The following is a 6,297-nucleotide window of genomic DNA, read 5'->3' as shown; positions in this document are numbered from 1 at the left end:
TACATACATTACTCTCACTTAGCACTTCCACAAGCTTAGATTATAAATTTAGTCATCCATACAATATCATACATACCCTTACTCTCACTTAGCACTTCCACAAGCTGTAGATTATAAATTTAGTTATCCATACAATATCATACATACCCTTACTCTCACTTAGCACTTCCACAAGCTGTAGATTATAAATTTAGTCATCCATACAATATCATACATACCCTTACTCTCACTTAGCACTTCCACAAGCTGTAGATTATAAATTTAGTTATCCATACAATATCATACATACCCTTACTTCACACTCACTTCCACACTGTAGATTATAAATTTAGTCACTTCATACACAAGCACTGTACAATTATATAAATTTAGTCATCCATACAATAACATACATACCTTACTCTCACTTAGCACTTCCACAAGCTGTAGATTATAAATTTAGTACCATACAATATCATACATACACTTACTCTCACTTAACACTTCCACAAGCTGTAGATTATAAATTTAGTCATCCATACAATAACATACATACACTTACTCTCACTTAGCACTTCCACAAGCAGTAGATTATAAATTTAGTTATCCATACAATATCATACATACCCTTACTCTCACTTAACACTTCCACAAGCTGTAGATTATAAATTTAGTCATCCATACAATATCATACATAACCTTACTCTCACTTAGCACTTCCACAAGCTGTAGATTATAAATTTAGTTATCCATACAATATCATACATACCCTTACTCTCACTTAGCACTTCCACAAGCTGTAGATTATAAATTTAGTCATCCATACAATATCATACATACCCTTACTCTCACTTAGCACTTCCACAAGCTGTAGATTATAAATTTAGTCATCCATACAATATCATACATACCCTTACTCTCACTTAGCACTTCCACAAGCTGTAGATTATAAATTTAGTCATCCATACAATATCATACATACCCTTACTCTCACTTAGCACTTCCACAAGCTGTAGATTATAAATTTAGTCATCCATACAATAACAAACATACACACAGTATATTAAAATGATTTCTAAAACATTTTCGCAATATGACTGTATGATTTTAGAAAATAAATATGTATTTTCTCAAATTTAAATAACAAATATATCGGAAAATTGCATGTATGATAGACATTGTGACAGCAAAATTTACTTTTATCAATTACAACTTAAACAAAGCCTACTGCCTACTAGCATTATTAAGTAAGAGACATTTCAATTGTCTAAATTATTTTGAGAAAATAAATTTATCAGTGAAAAGAAACAAAAATATTGACAAAGTTTTTTCAGTGATATATGCAAACTTATAATTTAATTTTATATACATGTACAATATACCAATACAACAACTAAATGATGTAATTTCTATATAAAACAAACATATTCTCATGTATTACTCTCGTTATAGACACACAGGATAAAGCAGATCTGAAGGCGTTGTGTGTTTAGGTGAGACAGGTAGTTTGACTCTATGATGTACGTCAAAGATATCGAATAACTGTAAACTATAGCTTTGAAGTTGGACGTTACTGTGTAATTTTCAAAGCAAATTTTTTGTAGACCTTTGATTTGTCAGTTTGTTTTCTTCTGAAATGCATTGAACATTGGGAGTGGATATAACGGCAGAATATCGACGATGTATACAAATCATTCTCACTGGAAAAACAAATATTTCACACTTGCTGATTTTAATTGTAAACAAAACATAATAAATATTAGATTCTCAGTGACAAAGTTTTAAACATGTATTTATCTAACTCCAGGTAAACCCCAGTAAACAGGACATTCTCAGTGACAAAGTTATAGACATGTATTTATCTAATTCCAGGTGAACCCCAATAAACAGGACATTATCAGTGACAAAGTTATAGGCATGTATTTATCTAACTCCAGGTAAACCCCAGTAAACAGGACATTCTCAGTGACAAAGTTATAGACATGTATTTATCTAACTCCAGGTAAACCCCAGTAAACAAGACATTCTCATTGTGAGAATAAAAAAGGTGTACAAATAGCATATATTCAATGCTATACCACATGTGCTAACACCATAACATATTCAAGGATTTGTTTATACCAACTGATGTAAACCTTTTCTGTGGATGTAAATAAAACATGAGTTAATTCAGCCAATTAGTCCATTCAGTAATGAGATAAAACATAGTATATTTTAATCGGCAGAACTCTTAAGATGCCTACAATAATACTGCCAACATCTCAACTAAATACAACAGCAATTAGTTTGTTTGCTATATGATATCTAATTCATAATGATAGATTTAGAAATGTATGTGTGCTTGAAACGTCATGTAGATATCTCAATATTTATATAAAATTGAACGAAAGTATAATAGAAATCAAACTGAAAAGTGTAATTTGTTATTACCAAGTGTTGGGTAGAAAAATTAACAACAAATAAAACATGCGATGATAATAAAAGAAACAATTAGACAGGAATAGCAATGAATTGCCTACCTTAACATTTCAAAATACCTTTGACAATATCTCTGTATTTTTTCCCTCGGGTAACAAATACCACTGAGTTTATGACCGAATTCAGCAATTCCACAATGTGAACCAACCCTAGACAAAAATCCCCATGCACAAATTCTTGATTTTCCTTTGAAACGTCGATTAATGCTAAGCTTACCGTTTTGCCGGGGATGAACAAGCCGATTGCCGTTATCGATATCAGTAGCATAGTGACAGTTATTCTGGCCTGGGACGCAGACAGCCTCTGCTGTCTTTGAGTGGAACCTGAGTGTGCGATGGTATCCGCTGCTTTGTCACGTTTTTCTTTATCCGATGATGCTCCGAATGAGGTTTCACTAAAGCCATCTCCTTCAGCTGTATGATGTCTTTTGGTATAACGACCTCCGCTTTGAGTTTTGTTCATTGAGTTTGATTGGTAAAGCGATCCGTTTGTGTAGGACTTTTCTGTAGATAAAGGGTTTGGAAATTTCTTCTTCATTTCTTTTGTATGCTTCCACAGCGTAATCACAATAGCAAAACTGAATATACATATAATACAAATTGGAATTAGTTGGGTAGCAATTGCAAAAGTGATGCTGGCTACTCCATCTATAGTAGGGTTTTCGATGATAATTTCTAATGCAGTAAAAGACGTGTCGAAATCGTTGATAGAAGGCAACTTAAATAAGTTTGTCGGTATCCCAAGGACCATAATGAACACAAAGCAACCAGTCATAGTAATAGCAAGGCGAGTTTTGGTCCACAGTCGTTTGAATTTCATTGGGCGACTAATTGCGATGTATCGTTCGATAGACATGACTGCCAGCAAAGTTTTTGAAAAATGAAGTGGTAGAGGAATCACATAGAAATACAACATGGGCATAAGGACTGGATAAAGTCTGTATAAAGCTTCTCTGTATAAAAACATAGCGAGCCGTGTACCTGATCCAAAAATCTGTAAACTGGCATGACACAAATCGGATATTGTCAAGACGAAGATAGTTGCAGTGGTCATGTCCCACTTGGCTACCCTTCTCATAGCATGTATTAAAATACTGTTGACTGTAACGCTTACCAATGCCATCAGAGGGACTACTCCGAAATACAATATTTCCCAATAAAACAAAAAATCTGAAGCCATATCCACACGGTGTTACTTCGGAGTCTTGTATGTTTAAGGTTTCACGGTAGCGACACTACTGAAGATGAACCACGTCATGCTTTATAAAGACCGTTCGTTTTACGTTAGTGGTAATTAACCGTCGTGCGAATGACTGTCACTGATTCTAGGGTGTCAGCTGACCCTTCCATCGACTGTACAAACACAGTTCATCACCTGGCAACATTCTGATAACAGTAGCACGGGTATTTTACCAAGTTAAAAGGGATATTCTATACATTTCCACCATAGTTGTCAATAATACCGCTAGAAAGAGATATATGATTTAAAACAAAAGCTTAGTAGTAAATAACGCGTTTTTATTTTCTTACACGTTACATATTTCGATATAGAATTGGTATAAACACATGACTACAAATTTTATGATGGAAATTACTCATGTCTTGCTATGTTATCATTCTATATATATTTATATAAACTGTGAAATAGGTTTTATGCTAGCTAAAATATTGTAGCTCAAAAGACCTCTTAATGGATAATGGTGTCGTCTTGAGAAAGCATAGTAGGCCGGGTATGTTACAACCTACTTTGAAAAAAAGCCGCACTTTGAAAACAATATTTCAAAGTAAGTTAAATATGATACAGGTTCAACGCACTTTGACAAATGTTTGAAATGCGTGGATTTGCACAATATAAATTTTAACGCACGTTTGCATGATCAAACTTGTTTGTATTCAGTGTCAATATTTTAAGTTCTGATCAGCAATTATTGTGCATTTTCAAAACCCTTTTACCCTTTACAAACGTTCGAAGGCCAATGCATATAAAGCCTTGCAGACGAAAAAAAAATCTATGCTTTATATGATCATGGACATGATGGCCAAGTCCTCGATATCTTTCCACAAGCACTCCTTCTCTAAGTTGCTAGTTTGAATCACGTGTGGGACATTTGTCAGTTATTCCTGGTACTCCAGCTTTCAGCCTTCTATACCCGATATGTCCTTAAAGGGACAATTCATTGAGGCTAATTCTGTTACATAATCACCGATCAAAATATGGTAGAAATGTATTGTTCTGTGATTTTGGGATGTAATATAAGATTGTACATTTACCTGTGATTTCGGGATGTAATATAAGATTGTACATTTACCTGTGATTTCGGGATGTAATATAAGGTTGTACATTTACCTGTGAAATTCGAAGAAACGACGACTGGAAGTCAATTTTCCATACATGAAAAATTACGTGATATTTTCATAACAAATTCCATTGTTTGCATCTTTTATAGTAAAACCAGTCATATTTGTGAAAAAAATGTTAAAACTTTACCGGGGATATAGAGATTTTGTTGACGCCGTGACGTCACGAGGCTTTATTGCATGGGTAGCCATGCAATACAGCCTCAGGAGACATGAGTGTATTGCCCTGGACCAGCCAGTATTACACTTGTAGGTATGAAAGAAAAGTTTGCACATTTACCTGTGATTTGGGTTTGTAATATAAGTTTGTACATTTACCTGTGATTTCGGTATGTAATATAAGTTTGTACATTTACCTGTGATTTTGGGAGGTAATATAAGTTTGTACATTTACCTGTGATTTCGGGAGGTAATATAAGTTTGTACATTTACCTGTGATTTTGGGAGGTAATATAAGTTTGTACATTTACCTGTGATTTTAGGAGGTAATATAAGTTTGTACATTTACCTGTGATTTCGGTATGTAATATAAGTTGGAACATTTACCTGTGTTTTCGGTATGTAATATAAGTTTGTACATTTACCTGTGTTTTCGGTATGTAATATAAGTTTGTACATTTACCTGTGATTTCGGGAGGTAATATAAGTTTGTACATTTACCTGTGATTTTGGGAGGTAATATAAGTTTGTACATTTACCTGTGATTTCGGTATGTAATATAAGTTTGTACATTTACCTGTGTTTTCGGTATGTAATATAAGTTTGTACATTTACCTGTGATTTCGGGAGGTAATATAAGTTTGTACATTTACCTGTGATTTCGGTATGTAATATAAGGTTGTACATTTATATGCGATTTCGGTATGTAATATAAGTTTGTACATTTACCTGTGATTTCGGTATGTAATATAAGTTTGTACATTTACCTGTGATTTCGGTATGTAATATAAGTTTGTACATTTACCTGTGATTTCGGGAGGTAATATAAGTTTGTACATTTACCTGTGATTTTGGGAGGTAATATAAGTTTGTACATTTACCTGTGATTTCGGTATGTAATATAAGTTGGTACATTTACCTGTGTTTTCGGTATGTAATATAAGTTTGTACATTTACCTGTGATTTCGGGAGGTAATATAAGTTTGTACATTTACCTGTGATTTCGGTATGTAATATAAGTTTGTACATTTACCTGTGATTTCGGTATGTAATATAAGTTTGTACATTTACCTGTGATTTCGGTATGTAATATAAGTTTGTACATTTACCTGTGATTTCGGTATGTAATATAAGGTTGTACATTTACATGTGATGTCTTTCTGGTGGATTTATCATTTCACTGATTTGTTTTCGTTTTTAGCCGTAGGAAATTTTTCTGTCAACCCTAGGGTATGATAGATTGCGAGCGCTCCAACATCGGTTTGAAACAAGGGGAAACTTGCTCTCCGTTTTTGTTTGCTCTGTATTTGAACGACTTAGAAAC

Source organism: Argopecten irradians, chromosome 7 (assembly GCF_041381155.1).
Source record: "Argopecten irradians isolate NY chromosome 7, Ai_NY, whole genome shotgun sequence".
Taxonomy (NCBI): domain Eukaryota; kingdom Metazoa; phylum Mollusca; class Bivalvia; order Pectinida; family Pectinidae; genus Argopecten; species Argopecten irradians.
The sequence above is the reverse complement of the archived record's forward strand: the minus strand, read 5'-3'. Positions refer to the sequence as shown.